This window comes from Chlorocebus sabaeus, chromosome 9, assembly GCF_047675955.1.
Source record: "Chlorocebus sabaeus isolate Y175 chromosome 9, mChlSab1.0.hap1, whole genome shotgun sequence".
In the NCBI taxonomy this organism is placed as follows: Eukaryota; Metazoa; Chordata; class Mammalia; order Primates; family Cercopithecidae; genus Chlorocebus; species Chlorocebus sabaeus.
This window is the reverse complement of record NC_132912.1, coordinates 44953840-44975837: the sequence shown is the minus strand read 5'-3', so window position 1 is coordinate 44975837 and position 21998 is coordinate 44953840. Positions and strand designations below refer to the sequence as shown.

The window sequence follows — 21998 nt, the reverse complement described above, 5'->3', positions numbered from 1 at the left end:
AGATTTGTGTGATCCTTGATGGTTCACTCAATGACGGTACATACCCTCAATTTAAAGCCACTTAAAAAAAAAAAAAAAAAGATTTGTAATAACTTGCTCCAGTATTACCAGTGCAAAGATTTTTATTGACTCAACCTTTTGGAAATATGCATATGCAAATGTTTATACTTTGTACCTATATTTGTATATGAACTTACATGACATTGCCTTTTCCCTGAGTTTATATCATATTTCAGGAAATGGTGGGGTTAGTGGTATAGCATGTAAAGGATGTTATCAATGATTAAATTCAAATTTACAAGGAAAACAAGATTAATAGCAGTAACTATAGGTATTGACGATAAAGCTCCCAAGTGAATTAAAAATGATTCTTTGAAGAAGCCACAGTGATTTTTCAGCATCATTTTGCATATTATCCTTTTCAAAGAAAATTAAGATGACTTGTATGGAAACTCTAGAAATTTCTTTTCATTTAATTCTATTAATTTAAATCATTTATTATATCAATTCTAGTATCCAAAGGCACATGAAATAGGAAAAATATTTTGGAAATTTTTCTTTGTACTGAGTAACGAGTTACATCTGTACAAAGCAGGCATTCCTCTTCTTTTAGATGGTGTGTTTCTACGAGCGGAAAGGGTGCTAGAGATAAAGCAGGGTGTGCTTTGACAAGTAAGGTGTTCCATGAACATTTGAAACTTCGTATATTCCTCAAAGAGAGATAATAGCAAAAAAAGTATACAATGAACTTCCTTTTACAATATATAGTCTTTATTCTCCTTTATCAGAATTCATTTGATTATTTATTAGTTCTTGCATTCAAGAAGTACCTACTTAGTGATGACTATGTCTCAGTGGACACTGAGGATATTATAGTGAACAACACGTATATAGTGCTTCTTCTAGAGCTCACATTCTGGTGATACTGGCAAGGGAAAAAATAAAACCATATATGGAAATAAGCATAATACTTTCAGATGGTAATAAGTGCTATGAAAAAAATGAAATAAAACAGGGTGATAAAAGGGAATTACGGAGGCAATGACTGTGTGGATCAGGGTAGAATTCCCTGGGAAGGTAGCATTTGAGTTCAAACCTGAATGATAAGAAGGAACCAAACAAAAGTGTGGATAGAGGATTCCAGATGAAGTTAAACAGCAATAGAAAGGCAGTAAGGTGAGGAAAAGCTTGACATGTTTAAAAAGATGGAAAACATGAGGTCAGATTGGAATCTGAGTCAGAGGCAAGGTCATACATAGGACCCTGTAAGTAGATTGCTTTTCTAAGAGATTTAGTGAGCATTAGAGGAGTTTAGGTTGAGATGAGACATAATCTGATTTATGTTTTATGAGTAGAAAAATGGATTCCACTAATAATCTTGGAAGAAAAAATGGATTGTAGAGTGGTGGGAGAAAAAGGAATACCACTTGGGAAGCCATAGCAGTAATCCAAGCAAAATATAATGGTGACTTGGGGCAAGATGACAGAGTAGGAGATGAAGGAAGTGTGATATAATTTGGCAGTTCATGGATTAGATGTGGGTGTGAGAGAAAGGGAAATTAGGAATGACTTGTATGTTGTTTATGTAAATAATTAAGTAAATGGTGGTACCATTTTTCTCAGATGGGAAAAAGTGAGATATTTCATCTTTAAGAGTGCAAGTCAAGATTTCTGTCCTAACAGTAGATATACATTCAGATATGCATTCCTGAAAGCTCAATTGAGAGGTGAGAGTGTGAAAGTAGTGTTCTGCTGACTAAACCAGGCATAGGGGGAAGATTGATGAAAGTTGTTCTCTTCTAATTAAAGCAGTTGTTTTACATGCATCAGATTAAATGGTAAATTTGGATATTTAACAGATTTCATGGATATAGATATTCATAACTATTTTTAAATTATTTACGAGAAATCTTTTTAGTAAACTGAAAATTCCTTCCTATTTTATGCAGACTAATATTCTTAAAGCAGCAGTTCTAAAAGTGTGGTCGAGGGCACTTTTAGGGGATCCTTGAAGTCAGAATTATTTTCATAATAACACTAACTTTTCTGTCTTTCTGTCTCATTCTCTCAGGAGTATGCAGTGAAGTTTTTTTAGAGGCCACACGGTGTGTGGTATAGCAGCAGACTGAATGCAGAAACAGAGAATACAGCTGCCTTCTATTAAGCTAGACGTCAATTAGATTTCCCCAAAGTGTCAAACAATGGCATGCTTTGTATTAACTTTTTTGTTTTAAAAGTGTATTTAATATTTAATTAAAATGTATTATTTAACATGCAATAGATTTATTATCGTTATTTTAAGTGAATTAACTATTTGAAACATTTCTCTGTTTTAATATCAAATAGAGTAAGCATCCATAGAAGTAACACACATAATCAAAAGCTTCTTAAGGTTTTCATTAATATTTAATAGCATAAAGAAGTCTGGAGACTAAGTTTGAGAACCACTGCCTTAAGCCATATGACTCGAGGGCTAAGGTGATCAGGTGGTTGGTTGTTTCAGAAAGTAAAATGTGATTAGTTTAAGGTTCGACATGTCAGATATTGTTGCTCCTCCTCCACATCACACATATATAGGACCATGTTACAAAAGAAATGTCTCTTAAATAGTCGTGATAAATTAGAAGCAGAAAAATTTCTGTAAAGGCTGACATTTAAATCTAATGCAAATACAGATCAACAATAGGCAAGTAAATTTCACTGTAGTGAAATTTCACTGTAGTGCTTATTATTCCATTAATTTCACTGTAGTGCTTATTATTCCATTAATTACATTCCTTGTATTGTATGAAAGGTATCCTTGATACATTTTGTGATTTCTGTTTGTACACTCTCTGATGTTCAAGATTTGGGAATTGCATTGGGTTCCCCAATGCTTATTCTGAGTTGGTGTCACAGAACACTGATTTTTTTTTTTTTTTTTTTGTAGTTAGACTTGTAGTTCTAAAGGAATAAAGGAAAACAGATATTATTTAAATCCAATCAGCATTTTGGAGAGAGGAAATGGTTTCATACGGTGCTTATTTCTCACTTAAAATAATCTTAGAAGATACCGCATTTTGAAGTCACAGTACAATAACTTCTCTCATACCACAATGCTTTCAAATTAAAAGGGAATACATTATTGTATACGTGTCCCACTTTAGTATCCTCAGTGTATTTGTAAACCTAAATTGTGAGCTGCTGATTGGATGTCTCTTTTACCGTTCTTTTGCTAAGTAAATGCTTGAAATGTCTACATATTTCTCTTGTGATGCATTTTGCAAACAGCTTTATCATTTGCTATTACCTTTGCTTGTTTTTGATATTTCACCACCATTAGCATTTTCTTGGGATAAGTTAAATTTTTTTTTTAATTTATTTATTATTATTAAACTTCAAGTTGTAGGGTACATGTGCACAACGTGCAGGTTTGCTACATATGTATACTTGTGCCATGTTGGTGTGCTGCACCCATCAACTCGTCATTTACATCAGGTATAACTCCCAATGCAATCCCTCCCCCCTCCCCCCTCCCCATGATAGGCCCCGGTGTGTGATGTTCCCCTTCCCGAGTCCAAGTCATCTCATTGTTCAGTTCCCGCCTATGAGTGAGAACATGCGGTGTTTGGTTTTCTGTTCTTGTGATAGTTTGCTGAGAATGATGGTTTCCAGCTGCATCCATGTCCCTACAAAGGACACAAACTCATCCTTTTTGATGGCTGCATAGTATTCCATGGTGTATATGTGCCACATTTTCTTAATCCAATCTGTCACTGATGGACATTTGGGTTGATTCCAAGTCTTTGCTATTGTGAATAGTGCCGCAATAAACATACGTGTGCATGTGTCTTTATAGCAGCATAATTTATAATCCTTTGGGTATATACCCAGTAATGGGATGGCTGGGTCATATGGTACATCTAGTTCTAGATCCTTGAGGAATCGCCATACTGTTTTCCATAATGGTTGAACTAGTTTACACTCCCACCAACAGTGTAAAAGTGTTCCTATTTCTCCACATCCTCTCCAGCACCTGTTGTTTCCTGACTTTTGAATGATCGCCATTCTAACTGGTGTGAGATGGTATCTCATTGTGGTTTTGATTTGCATTTCTCTGATGGCCAGTGATGATGAGCATTTTTTCATGTGTCTGTTGGCTGTATGAATGTCTTCTTTTGAGAAATGTCTGTTCATATCCTTTGCCCACTTTTTGATGGGGTTGTTTGTTTTTTTCTTGTAAATTTGTTTGAGTTCTTTGTAGGTTCTGGATATTAGCCCTTTGTCAGATGAGTAGATTGCAAAAATTTTCTCCCATTCTGTAGGTTGCCTGTTCACTCTGATGGTAGTTTCTTTTGCTGTGCAGAAGCTCTTTAGTTTAATGAGATCCCATTTGTCAATTTTGGCTTTTGCTGCCGTTGCTTTTGGTGTTTTAGACATGAAGTCTTTGCCCATGCCTATGTCCTGAATGGTACTACCTAGGTTTTCCTCTAGGATTTTTATGGTATTAGGTCTAACATTTAAGTCTCTAATCCATCTTGAATTAATTTTTGTATAAGGAGTAAGGAAAGGATCCAGTTTAAGCTTTCTACTTATGGCTAGCCAATTTTCCCAGCACCATTTATTAAATAGGGAATCCTTTCCCCATTTCTTGTTTCTCTCAGGTTTGTCAAAGATCAGATGGCTGTAGATGTGTGGTATTATTTCTGAGGACTCTGTTCTGTTCCATTGGTCTATATCTCTGTTTTGGTACCAGTACCATGCTGTTTTGGTTACTGTAGCCTTGTAGTATAGTTTGAAGTCAGGTAGCGTAATGCCTCCAGCTTTGTTCTTTTGACTTAGGATTGTCTTGGAGATGCGGGCTCTTTTTTGGTTCCATATGAACTTTAAAGCAGTTTTTTCCAATTCTGTGAAGAAGCTCATTGGTAGCTTGATGGGGATGGCATTGAATCTATAAATTACCTTGGGCAGTATGGCCATTTTCACGATATTGATTCTTCCTATCCATGAGCATGGTATGTTCTTCCATTTGTTTGTGTCCTCTTTGATTTCACTGAGCAGTGGTTTGTAGTTCTCCTTGAAGAGGTCCTTTACATCCCTTGTAAGTTGGATTCCTAGGTATTTTATTCTCTTTGAAGCAATTGTGAATGGAAGTTCATTCCTGATTTGGCTCTCTGTTTGACTGTCACTGGTGTATAAGAATGCTTGTGATTTTTGCACATTAATTTTGTATCCTGAGACTTTGCTGAAGTTGCTTATCAGCTTAAGGAGATTTTGGGCTGAGACAATGGGGTTTTCTAAATATACAATCATGTCATCTGCAAACAGGGACAATTTGACTTCTTCTTTTCCTAACTGAATCCCCTTGATTTCTTTCTCTTGCCTGATTGCCCTAGCCAGAACTTCCAACACTATGTTGAATAGGAGTGGTGAGAGAGGGCATCCCTGTCTTGTGCCAGTTTTCAAAGGGAATTTTTCCAGTTTTTGCCTATTCAGTATGATATTGGCTGTGGGTTTGTCATAAATAGCTCTTATTATTTTGAGGTACGTTCCATCAATACCGAATTTATTGAGCGTTTTTAGCATGAAGGGCTGTTGAATTTTGTCAAAAGCCTTTTCTGCATCTATTGAGATAATGATGTGGTTCTTGTCTTTGGTTCTGTTTATATGCTGGATTATGTTTATTGATTTGCGAATGTTGAACCAGCCTTGCATCCCAGGGATGAAGCCCACTTGATCATGGTGGATAAGCTTTTTGATGTGCTGCTGAATCCGGTTTGCCAGTATTTTATTGAGGATTTTTGCATCGATGTTCATCAGGGAAATTTATAGCACTAAATGCCCACAAGAGAAAGCAGGAAAGATCTAAAATTGACACTCTAACATCGCAATTAAAAGAACTAGAGAAGCAAGAGCAAACACATTCGAAAGCTAGCAGAAGGCAAGAAATAACAAAGATCAGAGCAGAACTGAAGGAGATAGAGACACAAAAAGCCCTCCAAAAAATCAATGAATCCAGGAGTTGGTTTTTTGAAAAGATCAACAAAATTGACAGACCACTAGCAAGACTAATAAAGAAGAAAAGAGAGAAGAATCAAATAGACGCAATTAAAAATGATAAAGGGGATATCACCACCGACCCCACAGAAATACAAACTACCATCAGAGAATACTATAAACACCTCTACGCAAATAAACTGGAAAATCTGGAAGAAATGGATAATTTCCTGGACACTTACACTCTTCCAAGACTAAACCAGGAAGAAGTTGAATCCCTGAATAGACCAATAGTAGGCTCTGAAATTGAGGCAATAATTAATAGCCTACCAACCAAAAAAAGTCCAGGACCAGATGGATTCACAGCTGAATTCTACCAGAGGTACAAGGAGGAGCTGGTACCATTCCTTCTGAAACTATTCCAATCAATAGAAAAAGAGGGAATCCTCCCTAACTCATTTTATGAGGCCAACATCATCCTGATACCAAAGCCTGGCAGAGACACAACAAAAAAAGAGAATTTTAGACCAAGTTAAATTTTTTTAAATGCTGTTTTTACTTCTATTTCTTGGAAAAACACCTTTCTTCTTTCTTCTCTTAAAAAGACAGCTCTTATGAGGTAAGTAACATTGGAAGACAAAAGGCTTACTCCAACACATATGGCATTATATTGTTATGAGTAATTAATTTTAGGGTTTGTTTTTTATGCAAATTATATAGTTCAGTATTTTCTGTAACAGTACCTGCTGTTTCCTGTTCTTACAAAGTATAGACTTTTCCAGACATAACTAGATTCCTGAACTAGCTTTGTGCCTCTTGTCTCTCTGTGTTTTACATTATAAACTTTAGCCATGTAGTCCAATTGTCTTGCAGAGAAATGACCACAAGCCTAAAAATCGTGAGTCTTGGGAGTTTATTCCAGATCCATGCATTAGGTGGCTCTGTGACCAGATTGAACTGTTTGAGATAATACTCTCTATACATTACCTACTTCATTCCCCAACTTTGTGGATGACACCTATTTTTCTCCCTAACATTTTCCTACACTAGAAATCCAGGAGTTATTTCAAAAATCTGTTGCACAAATCCTATTCAGTCTATTAACCTATCAAAATCATGTGTCCCTGTGTGCTACTGCTTTAATTGAGGACTTCATAACTTCTTGCCTGAATTTTCCCAACAATTCTTATAGGTCTTCCTGTCTCTAGGGTTACTTGACTTTCTACATTCTCTACATGACCATGAGCAAGATCTTTTAAAAGGAGAAATGTGTTCATGTCCAACCCCCTACTCAATGTTTTTCAGTGCCTTCCCATGGTAAAACTTCAGATGCCTTAGGATAGACTACAGTGAAATGAAGAGAGCTAGATTTTGGAACTTGGCAGACATGAACTGGAATTCTGATTCTGCCATATAACCAGCTAAATAATTTTTAGGAAATTCTCTAAACTTTTTAGTCATTTCTTCCTCATTCGTCACTTAATATACGTCAGGCATTCAGTCCTGTGTCTGGCACGTGGGAGTGGCTGTTACCCATATGATCTGCCCTGCTTCCCTACTAGATTCTGCACTCACCACTTCATAGCTCTCGTTCAACCTCCTCGAATGCTCTCTTGTCCGTTTGACTTGTATGTTTTCCTCTGCCTGGCATATATGTACTGAAGCACTACTGCTCTTCAGAGTTGATGTAGAAGTTGGGTCTTCTAAGAAGCCTGCTCTGACACGGTCTGACTGGGTTGGACTCTTGTCTGTGAAATTCCTAACATCCTCTGTGTTCCTCTCTATAAGCACATTGGTCAGATTGGGTTTTGTTCATTTTATTTCTCCAATTTAATCATTCATGAAATGCTTATTTTGCATAAAAATCATTCCAGACAGAATACAAAGTTTTTTTTAACATGGTGCTTATATCCTAATGGGGAAAATACAAAATTTAAAAAATAAACAAATATTTATAGTGTGTTTATATAAGGAATAAAGTCCCAGGATTTATGGCTTTTAGGCTTGTGGTCATTTCTCTGCCAGACAATTGAGACCAAACAGCTAAAGTTTATAACATTCAATTGATAGCTCACAATTTATTTTTAAAAATTTGTGGATATACATGTACACACACATGCACACACACATACACACAAAACCTGGAGATAATAATGGGTATGAAAACCAAAGCATGGCAAGGGGATAGAGTGACATGTGGGATGGGGAAGAGATTGCTGTGTTATGTAAGGTGCTCAGGGAAGGCCTCTGTAAGTTGAACTTTGAGCAGAGATATCAATGAGGTGGCAATAGGCAGCACTAATATCTGGGGAAAAAGAGCATTTTATGCAGAGGGAATAAATATGCAAAGCTCTGAGTCAGGATTATGGTTGGCATGTTCAACAAGCAGTATGGAAGCAGTGTGGCATAGGTGGGGTGAGTCATTGCAGGGGTCGGGGTAGGGGAGTTGAGTAACAAAACCAATTATATAACTGAGCTCTGATGGTATGGTAGCCCATTCTAAGAACTTTTATTATTATTCTTTTAAATCAAGATGGGAATCCACAGCAGGATTTGAGCAGAAGAGCAGCATACTCTAAGTTGTGGCAAATAAAGGACTCTCTTCCAGCTATGGAGAATAAACTCTCCGGTAACAAGCACACATGTTAGCTAGAAATCTATCAAATAGTCAAAGAGGTAGATAATGACTTGGACTAAGGTCATTAATCAAAAAATTGGAGGTGGTAAGAAATGGTCAAATTTAGGAACTATTTTGAAAGCTCAGCCAATAGTATTTGCTAATGGATTGAACTGGAAATGGTATGTGAGACACAGTGAGGAGTGAAAGATGACTAAGATTTTGGCCTAAAGAATTTGAATAATGGAGTTGCCTTTTACAGAAATTGAGGACTAATTGACAAGCAAAACTGTCAGGGAATATCTAGGGTACAATAATAACTGTGTGCTTATTTATTGTATCAGGGATTGGCTAAATTGTGATAACAAAGAGCTCTTAAAATGTGATGACTCAAATAAGATTTAGGTTTCTTTATTGTGCAATATCCTAGAAGTGAATGGAGGAGGCTGGTGGAGCAGCTCTACCCGTTGTAGTCATTCAGGCACCCAGGTTTATTTCATCTTGTTTGCTCCGGTGTCACCCAACTGTTGTCCTTTTATACATGATTGAAGCTGGGTCATTACCTTGTTGACATTCTATCCTATGGGAGGAGAAGGAAGAGAAATGACAGGGCAGGTAGCTCCGTGCTTTAAGTTGCACACTTCACCTGCCTTCATACTCCTGTCTAGTATTTAGTTACAGAAAGGCAAGAAAAAGTAATCCCAACAAAGGCAGCCATCTGTCCAGTTAAAAATTTGTAGACATTTCTTTATTGAAATGAAGGAGAGAATGGATTCTAGGCGACATTTTTGCTGTATTTGTTTCACTTTCATAAGCAACTTAAGGTCAGGAACTACTGTGTTCTCTCTAAGCCCACTGTTCCAGCACACAGCACATGTTCACTAGATGTTGGTTTCCTTAATACTAAATTAATTTTATGGACAGGAATTGGTATATGCTTGATACTGTGTTTCCTCCTGGGTACTTCTTAATTAATTGCATAACTCATTTTTTATATTTTAGACTATATTTTAATGTATCTTCATTACTAATGAAGAAAAAGTGTAGCATTTCAATTACCTTTAAATCACTGTCTTACATTTATTTATTATTCAGGATGATCAAGCTATGGTGAGCAATGATTTATGTTTTCCAAAGAGTATTTACCTCACACATTTACTTCCAAATAACAATTCCAGAAATCATACTCAGTGATGAAATAATGAGTCACTTCCACATAAAATTGCATCACGTATTCCAAATTGCCTAACTCTCCAAATCTCACCTAACACTCTAAGCTGAATGCTGCTGCTGTCTTCTTAGTACTATTTAGCTTAAAGTTATAGAAAATGTATTTAGGCTTAAATTTTTTAAACAAAAGGGGCATGAACTATATAACATTTAAGAATTATGTCTTAGAATAAAGACTATTCTGAAGATAAAATTTAATAAAATTGTTAAGACAATGAAGTATTTTATAATAAAGCAACTGAGTGTTGACACACAGAACATACTGTGATTCCTTTGGAAAGCTTGGGTTTGGGCTCTTAATATAAAAGAAAAATATCTACTTTTTAATAATATTCCATTTTGAAAATTGGCTCTGTCCTTCTTCCAAGATCAATTGATCTATCTATCTATCTATCTATCTATCTATCTATCTACATATGTATATTTTGCTAGGTAATCATCTGGGTGGAAAACTGCACATTATTTTCCAAACACCTTCAATGGGAATGCTTGAATTTATTTGTACATCTTCAAGCCTAAGTCTATGAATCAAATATATATTCTTAATTTACTAGTAAATTTTTGTTCAAAAAGAAATGAAGACATGGATATTAAAGAACATTTTTAGTCCAATGTACTCTAAGTTCCATATGGGTAGAAACATTGGAGTTCCCCAATGCCTAGCCCTGAACTGGCATATGGAAGATGTTTTATTCACTTAACAAATAATTAGTATTTGAATCTTACTTGAAAGCCAAATTACTTCTTGGCACTAAAATTTCACAGTTCATTTGCAGTTTATTTTAGGGAATACATCTGCATGTGTGCAAAAACATATCACATACACAAAATTGTATTCAATTCTTTTCACATCTAGAATTATCTTCTTATAGATAATTATAATAAGCAATAGTTTTGAAAACATTTAAGCAGGATGTTATTTTGCATCTGGCTTATTTTGAGTATTATCTACCTGTTTTCCCTCTATATGAAATTTTTATTCATTTAATTTTTAAAACTCTCACATTTAGTCTCTTAAGGTTTCTGAAACTTCTTTTAAAGTTTAATAAGCCACAGCTTTAAAAAATTATTTGTTTGACCTAATATATCACTTGGATTGTGTAAACTTTCAACTAAGATTATTAGAGTTGGCCGGGTGCGGTGGCTCACTCCGGTAACCCCAGCACTTTGGGAGGCAGAGGCGGGTGGAACACGAGGTCAGGAGACCGAGACCATCCTGGCTAACACGGTGAAACCCCATCTCTACTAAAACTACAAAAGCAAAATTAGCCGGGCATGGTGGTGGGCACCTGTAGTCCCAGCTGCTGGGGAGGCTGAGGCAGGAGAATGGCGTGAACCTGGGAGGCGGAGCTTGCAGTGAGGCGAGATCCCACCACTGCACTCCAGCCTGGGTGAGAGTCAGATTCCGTCTCAAAGAAACAAACAAACAAAAAAAAGATTGTCAGAGTTGTGTGTTGTGTGTGTGTGTGTAGTGTGTGTAAATTGTCAACATTTTGAAGATAGAAGGAGATTCACAAAACTATATGTAAAACTGTCAGCAATGTGGAAGCATATGCCATTATGCTCAAGAAATAATTTATTGACCTAAACTTCACCCTAAGGAAATAAAAGTAAATTAGAAAAAAAAAAAAAATTGAGTAGAAATGTTTAGTTTTCCACATCTTGTAATGACCTCCCTGTAACTAAAATGAAACTTAATAAAATTTTATCATGCATGACAAGTGTATTCCTTCAATTCCTCATACCAAATGTATTTCTTTCTAAAAATACCCAGCCATATCACAAAATTACTAGATTTAAAAGGAGATCAAAAAATAATCAATTTTTTCTTGAGGTTTATATATAAAGTCAGGCCTTATGTGCTAAAAATATTGAGTGAACTAGATTTCGCAAAACCTTTTACTATTGAGAGTATTTTTCCTTATGCTTAATCTAATACAACCCAAAACTCTATTTTTAAATTAAATTATTTTTATTGTTAAAATATAGAGAACTGGTTATCAACTTCTGTTCAATTATCCTTGTTCCCAAGAATGAGGTAGGAAAAAGTATCCCTCAAGTATATTTTTGACATAGGGAGGCAATTAATCTTAGTAGTCAAAAATATATTTTAAATGTTTTCACCACAAAAATGTAGGCATGTGAGGTAATGGATGTGTTAATTAACTTGATTTAGTCATTTCAAAATGTACACATACATTAAAAAATTATATCGGGCACTATAAGAATATATATTTTTTCAATTTAAGCTTTATGAACTTGTGTTTGATTCTCTGTAAAATAATTATTTAATAATGCCTTCCTCCAAGGGTACTTGTGATCATGAATGTGAAATATTTAGAACTCATTTGTAACATTGTAAACGTTTTCAAAATATATACTAAATTTCTTTTAGCATAGTAAATTCAAATATTTAACTTTCTTCTCATCTCCTTACAATGTGAATGTAATCAAAATTTTCATTCTACCAGTCTCAAGGAGTGAGAACTTAAAATTGAAAATGGTGAATGTTTGACAATCTGTTTTGCAAAAAAAAAAAAAGAAAAAAGAAAAAGAAAAAAAGAAAGAAAGAAAAAAGAAAAAAGTTTTGATTTTTAGTCGTCGAAAGTTTTCACGGTGCGAATATTTCCATCATGGTCAATTTCAAACTACCAACATGATGCCTGAAAATGTAGAGTTGCTAATGTGTTTGAGTGAGTTGTGGTGCACCCCTGGGTATGGTCATGAAGAACTGCTTAATCATATTGATATTGATAATGGCAGAATTGGTATGTGAATTTGCAGATTACACTTTATGATCCATTAGCTGTATTTTCCATCAAAAAGTATATTGATTATACATATATATACACACACATGTGTATATATGTGTATACATATGTGTATATATATATATTTTTTGTGACACTCTTGTCTGTCACCCAGGCTGGAGTACAGTGGCATCATCTCGTCTCACTGCAAGCTCTGCCTCCTGGGTTCATGCTGTTCTCCTGACTCAGCCTCCCCAATAGCTGAGAATACAGGTGCCCACCACCATGCCCGGCTAATTTTTTGTATTTTCTAGTAGAAACAGTGTTTCACCGTGTCAGCTAGGATGATTTCGATCTCCTGACCTCGTGATCCGCCCACCTTGGCCTCCCAAAGTGCTGGGATTACAGGTGTGAGCCAATGTGCCTGGCCAGAATATATATATATACTTTTTCTTTTCTTTTTTTTTTTTTTTAATTATACGTTAAGTTTTAGGGTACATGTGCACAATATGCAGGTTTGTTACATATGTATACATGTGCCATGTTGGTGTGCTGCACCCATTAACTCATCATTTACATTAGGTATATCTCCTAATGCTATTCCTCCCCTCTACCCCCTCCACACAATAGGACCTGGTGTGTGATGTTCCCCTTCCAGTGTCCAAGTGATCTCATTGTTCAATTCCCACCTATGGGTGAGAACATGTGGTATTTGGTTTTCTGTTCTTGTGACAGTTTGCTGAGAATGATGATTTCCAGCTGCATCCATGTCCCTACAAAAGACACGAACTCATCCTTTTTTATGGCTGCATAGTATTCCATGGTGTATATGTGCCACATTTTCTTAATCCAGTCTATCACTGATGGACATTTGGGTTGGTTCCAAGTCTTTGCTATTGTGAGTAGTGCCACAATAAACATACGTGTGCATGTGTCTTTATAGCAGTATGACTTATAACCCTTTGGGCATATCGCTAGTAATGGGATGGCTGGGTCAAATGGTATTTCTAGTTCTAGATCCTTGAGGAATTGCCACACTGTTTTCACAATGGTTGAACTAGTTTACAGTCCCAACAGTGTAAAACTGTTCCTATTTCTCCACATCCTCTCCAGCACCTGTTTCCTGATTTTTTAATGATTGCCATTCTAACTGGTGTGAGATGGTATCTCATTGTGGTTTTGATTTGCATTTCTCTGATGGCGAGCAATGATGAGCATTTTTTCATGTATCTGTTGGCTGTATGAATGTCTTCTTTTGAGAAGTGTCTGTTCATAGCCTTTGCCCATTTTTGATGGGGTTGGTTTTTTTTTTCTTGTAAATTTGATTGAGTTCTTTATAGGTTCTGGATATTAGCCCTTTGTCAGATGAGTAGATTGCAAAAATTTTCTCCCATTCTATAGGTTGCGTGTCCACTCTGATGGTAGTTTCTTTTGCTGTGCAGAAGCTCTTTAGTTTGATTAGATCCCATCTGTCAATTTTGGCTTTTGTTGCCATTGCTTTTGGTGTTTTAGACATGAAGTCCTTGCCCATGCCTATGACCTGAATGGCATTACCTAGGTTGTGTTCTAGGGTTTTTATGGTTTTAGGTCTAACATTTAAGTCTCTAATCCATCTTGAATTAATTTTCATATAAGGAGTAAGGAAAGGATCCAGTTTCAGCTTTCTACTTATGGCTAGCCAATTTTCCCAGCACCATTTATTAAATAGGGAATCCTTTCCCCATTTCTTCTTTTTGTCAGGTTTGTCAAAGATCAGATAGCTGTAGATTTGTGGTATGATTTCTGAGGACTCTGTTCTGTTTCATTGGTCTATATCTCTGTTTTGGTACCAGTGCCATGCTGTTTTGATTACTGTAGCCTTGTAGTATAGTTTGATGCCAGGTAGCGTGATGCCTCCAGCTTAGTTCTTTTGGCTTAGGATTGTCTTGGCAATGTGGGCTCTTTTTTGGTTCCATATGAACTTTAAAGTAGTTTCTTCCAATTTTGTGAAGAAACTCATTGGTACCTTAAAGGGGATGGCATTGAATCTATAAATTACCTTGGGCAGTATGGCCATTTTCACAATATTGATTCTTCCTATCCATGAGCACGGAATGTTCTTCCATTTGTTTGTGTCCTCTTTTATTTCATTGAGAAGTGGTTTGTAGTTCTCCTTGAAGAGGTACTTTACATCCCTTGTAAGTTGGATTCCTAGGTATTTTATTATCTTTGAAGCTGTTGTGAATGGGAGTTCATTCCTGATTTGGCTCTCTGTTTGTCTGTTATTGGTGTATAAGAATGCTTGTGATTTTTGTACATTGATTTTGTATCCTGAGACTTTGCTGACGTTGCTAATCAGCATAAGGAGATTTTGGGCTGAGGCAATGGGGTTTTCTAAATATACAATCATGTCATTTGCAAACAGGGACAATTTGTCTTCTTCTTTTCCTAACTGAATACTCTTGATTTCTTTCTCTTGCCTGATTGCCCTAACCAGAACTTCCAACACTATGTTGCATAGGAGTGGTGAGAGAGGGCATCCCTGTCTTGTGCCAGTTTTCAAGGGGAATGCTTCCAGTTTTTGCCCATTCAGTATGATATTGGCTGTGGGTCTGTCATAAATAGCTCTTATTATTTTAAGATACTTTCTATCAATACCGAATTTATTGAGAATTTTTAGCATGAAGGGCTGTTGAATTTTGTCAAAGGCCTTTTCTGCATTTATTGAGATAATCATGTGGTTTTTGTCTTTGATTCTGTTTATATGCTGGATTACGTTTATTGATTTGTGTATGTTGAACCAGCCTTGCATCCCATGGATGAAGCCCACTTGATCATAGTGGATAAGCTTTTTGATGTGCTGTTGGATTCGGTTTGCCAGTATTTTATTGAGGATTTTTGCATTGATGTTCATCAGGGATATTGGTCTAAAATTCTCTCTCTCTTTTTTTTTTTTTTGTATCTCTGTCAGGCTTTGGTATCAAGATGATGTTGGCCTCGTAAAATAAGTTTGGAAGGATTCCCTCTTTTTCTATTGATTGGAATACTTTCAGAAGGAATGGTACCAACTCCTCCTTATACCTCTGGTAGAATTCGGCTGTGAATCTGTCTGGTCCTGGACTTTTTTTGGTTTATAGGCTATTGATTATTGCCTCAATTTCAGAGCCTGCTATTGGTCTATTCAGGGATTCAACTTCTTCCTGGTTTAGTCTTGGGAGAGTGTAAGTGTCCAGGAAATTATCCATTTCTTCTAGATTTTCTAGCTTATTTGCGTAGAGGTGTTTATAGTATTCTCTGATGGTAGTTTGTATTTCTGTGGGGTCAGAGGTGATATCCCCTTTATCATTTTTTATTGCGTCTATTTGATTCTTCTCTCTTTATTAATCTTGCTAGCGGTCTATCAATTTTGTTGATCTTTTCAAAAACCAGTTCCTGGATTCACTGATTTTTTGGAGGGTTTTTTGTGTCTCTATCTCCTTCAATTCTGCTCTGACCTTAGTTATTTCTTGCCTTCTGCTAGCTTTTGAATGAGTTTGTTCTTGCTTCTCTAGTTATTTTAATTGTGATGTTAGGGTGTCAACTTTAGATCTTTCCTGCTTTCTCTTCTGGGCATTTAGTGCTATAAATTTCCCTCTACACACTGCTTTAAATGTGTCCCAGAGAGTCTAGTATGTTGTATCTTTGTTCTCATTGGTTTCAAAGAACATCTTTATTTCTGCCTTCATTTCGTTATGTACCCAGTAGTCATTTAGGAGCAGGTTGTTCAGTTTCCATGTAGTTGAGTGGTTTTGAGTGCGTTTCTTAGTCCTGAGTTCTAGTTTGATTGCACTGTGGTCTGAGAGACAGTTTATTATAATTTCTGTTCTTTTACATTTGCTGAGGAGTGCTTTACTTCCAACTATGTGGCCAATTTTGCAATAAGTGTGATGTGGTGCTGAGAAAAATGTATATTCTCTTGATTTGGGGTGGCGAGTTCTGTAGATGTCTATTAGGTCCGCTTGGTGCAGAGTTGAATTCAATTCCTGGATATCCTTGTTAACTTTCTGTCTCGTTGATCTGTCTAATGTTGACAGTGGGGTGTTGAAGTCTCCCATTATTATTGTACGGGAGTCTAAGTCTCTTTGTCTCTAAGGGCTTGCTTTATGAATCTGGGTGCTCCTGTGTTGGGTGCATATATATTTATGAGAGTTAGCTCTTCCTGATGAATTGATCCCTTTACCATTATGTAATGGCCTTGTCTCTTTTGATTTTTGATGGTTCAAAGTCTGTTTTATCAGAGACTAGGATTGCAACCCCTGCTTTTTTTTTGTTTTCCATTTGCTTGGTAGATCTTCCTCCATCCTCATCAAAGTCATTCTCCATTCTGCTTTCTTCCGTTGCTGGCGATGAGCTGCGTTCCTTTGGAGGGGGAGATGTGCTCTGATTTTTTGAATTTCCAACTTTTCTGCCATGCTTTTTCCCCATATTTGTGGTTTTATCTGTCTTTGGCCTTTGATGATGGTGACGTACTGACAGGGTTTTGGTGTGGGTGTCCTTTCTGTTAGTTTTCCTTCTAACAGTCAGGACCCTCAGCTGTAGGTCTGTTGGAGTTTGCTTGAGGTCCACTCCAGACCCTGCTTGCCTGGATATCAGCACCGGAGGCTGCAGAATATACAATATTGCTGAACAGTGAGTGTTGCTGTTTATTCTTGCTCTGGAAGCTTCGTGTCAGAGGTGTACCCTGCCATGTGAGGTGTGAGGTGTCAGTCTGCACCTAGTGGGGAATGACTCCCAGTTAGGCTACTCAGGGATCAGGAACCCACTTGAGCAGGCAGTCTGTCCATTCTCAGATCTCAACCTCCGTGCTAGGAGAACCCCTGCTCTCTTCAATGCTGTCAGACAGGTTTCTGCAGAGGTTTCTGCTGCTTTTTGTTTAGCTACGCCCTGTCCCCAGAGGTGGAGTCTACAGAGGCAGGCAGGCCTCCTTGAGCTGCAGTGGGCTTCACCCAGTTCGAGCTTCCCAGCAGCTTTGTTTACCTACTTAAGCCTCAGCAATGGAAGGCACCCCTCCCCCAGCCTCACTGCTGCCTTGCAGTTAGATCTGAGACTGCTGTGCTAGCAATGAGGGAGGCTCTGTGGGCATGGGACCCTCTGGGTCAGGTGTGGGATATCATCTCCTGGTGTGCCATTTGCTAAGACCCTTGGTAAAGTGCAGTATTAGGGAGTTACCCGATTTTCCAGGTGTTGTGTTTCTGTTTCCCTTGGCTAGGAAAAGGGATTCCCTTTCCCCTTGCACTTCCCAGGTGAGGTGATGCATTGCCCTGCTTCAGCTCTAGCTGGTTGGGCTGCACCCACTGACCAGCAGTGACTATCCAACATGCCCCAGTGAGATGAACCCAGTACCTCAGTTGAAAATGCAGAAATCACCTGTCTTCTGTGTCACTCACGCTGGGAGCTGGAGGCTGGAGTTGTTCCTATTCTGCCATTTTGGGTGTGCCCCCACCACTGCAATTTATTAATTATATCTCACGTTTCAAAATCATTCCCTTAGAAATACACCAAAATTATTTAAAATCTAAATATGTTTCAGAAAATATGCCAACACAAAGTATTGAATAATTGACTCTGTAATAAGACTAATAATGAATGAGTAAATTACAAAAATTTTATCCCTAGCTAGTAGTGATTTCTAAAGGGCCAATTTCAGTAAAAATTGTAAGTTCAAAAAAATAGTGTCTAAAAATACAATGAAGACATAAAACTTGAAACTTCTAAGTTAAAAAAATTGTCAACACAACTTTTTTCAGACCAGAATATAAAACGGTTTTTTTGATATTTATTCTCTCACAATCATGGAGAATCAAACCAAAAATAAATATAGAAATTATTCAAGAATATCAAATCTGCTTGAAATTATTTTTATAAGGTAGATATAAACAAATATAATCTTTGTTTTTGTAAAGGGGGTTACACAGGTTTCCTTTAGACTATAAATAACAAGAAAGCAGGAACCATTTTCTACATATGTTCCAAATAATAAGTGCTATTAAATGCTCAATCAATATTTATTCCATAAAAAGCCAGCACTAGTATCAAGTGTTAGAAATAAAAACATTAAAATTATTTCAATGGATCATCTTGAAATAAAATTTAAAGAACTATCTTTTTTGGCTGTGCATGGTGGTTCATGGCTGTAATACCAGCACTTCGGCAGGCTGAGGCAGGCAGATCACCTGAGGTCAGGAGTTTGAGACCAGCCTGGCCAACACGGTGAAACCCTGTCTCTATTAAAATACTAAAATTAGCTGGGCATGGTGGCACACACCTGTAATCCCAGCTACTTGGGAGGTTGAGGCAGGAGAATAGCTTGAAACTGGGAGATGGAGGTTATAGGTGAGCTGAGATCTCACCACTACACTCCAGCCTGGGCAACACAGAAAGACTCCATCTCAAAAACAAAACAAAACAAAACAACAAACAAAAAAAACTTGTCTTTTTTGTTGTGGTGATTCTTCATCAGGTAATGCATGATGAGGCATAAATGACCAACTTAAACATTCCAGACTGGAAAAGTTCAATTAAGGGAAACATTGTTTTCTTTTTAAAGATGTTGTAGGACATTTCCTTAGTTCAGCTAAAGACAGGGTCCTTGTCACACGATCATGAAATATTAGGTTCATAGACACTTTGAAGGGTGAGAAAAATGGAATTTATTAAGCAAAAAGGATAAAGGGGAACCAGGACCCCTCAGCAGTGCAAGAGTCCTGCTAGCATAGGCATCCCACTTCACAGATTGAATTCCAGGTTCCACTCAGGAAGAGAAGGGGCCAGGCACCCCCCGCCGCAAACTTCCAAGTCTCCACCCCAGTGCACACTCCTCCCAGTGTGCAGGCTGGTGGGATGTTCTCTGATGACCCCTTTTTACTCAGCTGCCTCATTCCTCCCTCTAAGGAAGTACATCTAACTACCGTTAGAATAAGGATACTGCTTCCTGCTATCAGGGGCAGTTTGGGGAACACAGCACTCAGAGTCCCCTCAGAGGCCTATCTAAGGGTCCCTGGCAGAAAGGGCCAATGTCCGAGGCTCCAGCTACATGACCATTCAAACTTTGATGGCTGAAGGTGAGAAGAGACACTGCAGGTTATTAGAAAACATGTACCAAAATGAAACAAGAGGAGGGATAAGGACAGCTCAAAAGTCCCAAGGCCTTTTACCAGTTTGCACAGGGAGAGGGAAGTCAAAAGCCCAACTGGTAAAACAACAACAACAGCAACAACAACAACAACTTTTTGCCAGCATATTGGCCTTCTGGATTCCCTTCCCCTGAGCCCAATGCTAAGCCAACCAGTTTAAGGTTTGGGAAATTAACTTTTTCCAGTTTGGAGAATGCATCTGAGGAAAGTGTCCCACAGTATGGAGACACAATTACCTATCTGTGAAGAGAGGACAGAGGAGGAGAAAGAAAAACATGTTTTTTTCAAAGGAGTCCCAGGGTTTCAGGATGCATTTGAAAGGGGCACAGACTGAAGATGAATGGCTACCCGTTTAGAAAGAAGGGAGCAGGCACGCCTGGTTCCCTTCTCTTCCTAGCAGATATACCCGGAGTATGTGAGGGAGAGAAGGAAGAATGTCCTCTTTCCTTCTTCTGTCCTTGCATCCCCGAGTCCTGGCAACCTTGGCAGGTGCCGCCCATTGGTGCCAAAGCAGCTTGTACCCATGAAGCAGTGAGGATTTAGAGAAGAATTATCCACTCTCACCCATGTCTCTATCCCACCTACTTTCAGTAGCTCCCTACACATAGCAACGTAGATGAAACTAAAGATTATAATTCTAAGTGAAATAACTGAGGAACAGAAAATCAAACGTCGTATGTTCTCACTGATAAGTAGGAGGTAAGCTATGAGGATGCAAAGGCATAAGAATGATACAATGGACTTTGGGGACTTGGGGAAAGGGTAGGAAGTGGGTGAAAGATAAAATACAACACATTGGTCAGCGTACAGTGCTCAGATGATGGGTACACCAAAATCTCAGAAATCACTACTAAAGAACTTATCCATGTAACCAAACACCACCTGTTCCCCAAAAACCCATTTAAATAAAAAAACTAAAAAGACAAAACATTTAAAAGTCTAGGATAGGAAAAGCGAGAGGTCTTATGAATCTATAAGACATACTTCTGTCAGCATGCCTAACAAGTTTACATATTTATGTGTTGTGTACCAATGTTTCTCTACTATAAATAGTTATAATTCATTGTCTTAAAGAAAAATAAAAGTGCATAAATCAACCATTTTATCAATAAAAAGACCAGTCAAATGCTTTTTCAAGTTCATGTGACTTAAAGTAAAATTTTTTATAAATAAGCTACTTTCAAATTATTGGCAAAATAATATTAGAAATGTTGTAAGAATTATTAGTATTTTTGTCTGCATTTGTTTATTAAGTGATTTCATGATTATTCCTGCAGAAAACTGGAAGATTTGCCATAAGGGTTATAAAACCATAAAACCCAGCCCAAGACAGAATGATCTTTGCTTGTGTATTTTTTGATAAATAGGACATGAAATATCTTAATGAAAATAGTTAACTTCTGAGTTATTGGTAAAAATACCCTTACATTTAACCTTAAGAGTCCCACTTAAATATCTGAAATTCACAGCTATAAAAATGATTAATAGGGAATTCACTTTAAATAATGACTATCAAAGTTTTCATACATAATCTAGGTAAAGGCAGGGCACGGTGGCTAACGTCTGTAATCCCAGTACTATAGGAGGCTGAGGGGGGCATATCACCGGAGGTCAGGAGTTCGAGACCACTCTGGCCAACATGGTGAAACTCCGTCTCTACTAAAAATACCGAAATTAGCTGGGCATGGTGGTGGGCACCTGTAATGCCAGCTACTCAGGAGGCTGGAGCAGGAGAATTGCTTGAACTGGGGAGGCGGAGGTTGCAGTGAGCCAAGACCACACCAGTGCACTCTGGCCTGGGCATGAAGAGTGAAACCATCTCAAAAAAACAAACAAACAAACAAACAAAAAACCAAAAAAACCACTAGGTAAAACATTAAATAAATTAATCTGGTAAATGTAATGGAATAAATGCTTGTAAAGAGACTTGCCATATGGTTGAGGATCTAAGGTTATCAATAGATATTAAGTAGCTGGATAATTTCCAACTTAAAAATACAGGAAAACATTTTTTAAATGTTCTTATTAAAAGGTAAATATCTTTGTTTAATTCAAAGCTTCCTTAAAAGTTATGTATAAAACAAGGTAAAAGAAACCAGGAAATAAGAGATGTAAGAAAGTTAAAGATATAAAGCGGTATTTTTGATACAGTGAAAAGGAAAGCAATTTTACGTAAGAAGGTATTTTGTGTGGTAAATTTTTTGCTCTAAAATGACTAGGTTGTTCAAGAAAGAAATATTTAGGCAAAACAGAAAGTTTAAGCATGTTGTGTAT

At 37.2% G+C, this 21998-nt stretch overlaps 1 protein-coding gene across 4 annotated transcripts in view; it reads left to right on the top strand.

The window, feature by feature from the left end:
- The window catches only part of LOC103215735 (ATP-dependent zinc metalloprotease YME1L1-like), a 67681-nt gene extending 65483 nt beyond the window's left edge, over positions 1–2198 (top strand). For all 4 annotated transcript variants that reach the window (XR_012093917.1, XR_012093916.1, XR_012093920.1 and 1 more), the window contains one exon: positions 2072–2198. The gene's annotated coding sequence lies outside the window, so the exon portion shown is untranslated. The remainder of the gene's footprint in view (positions 1–2071) is intronic.
- The last annotated feature ends 19800 nt before the right edge of the window (positions 2199–21998 follow it).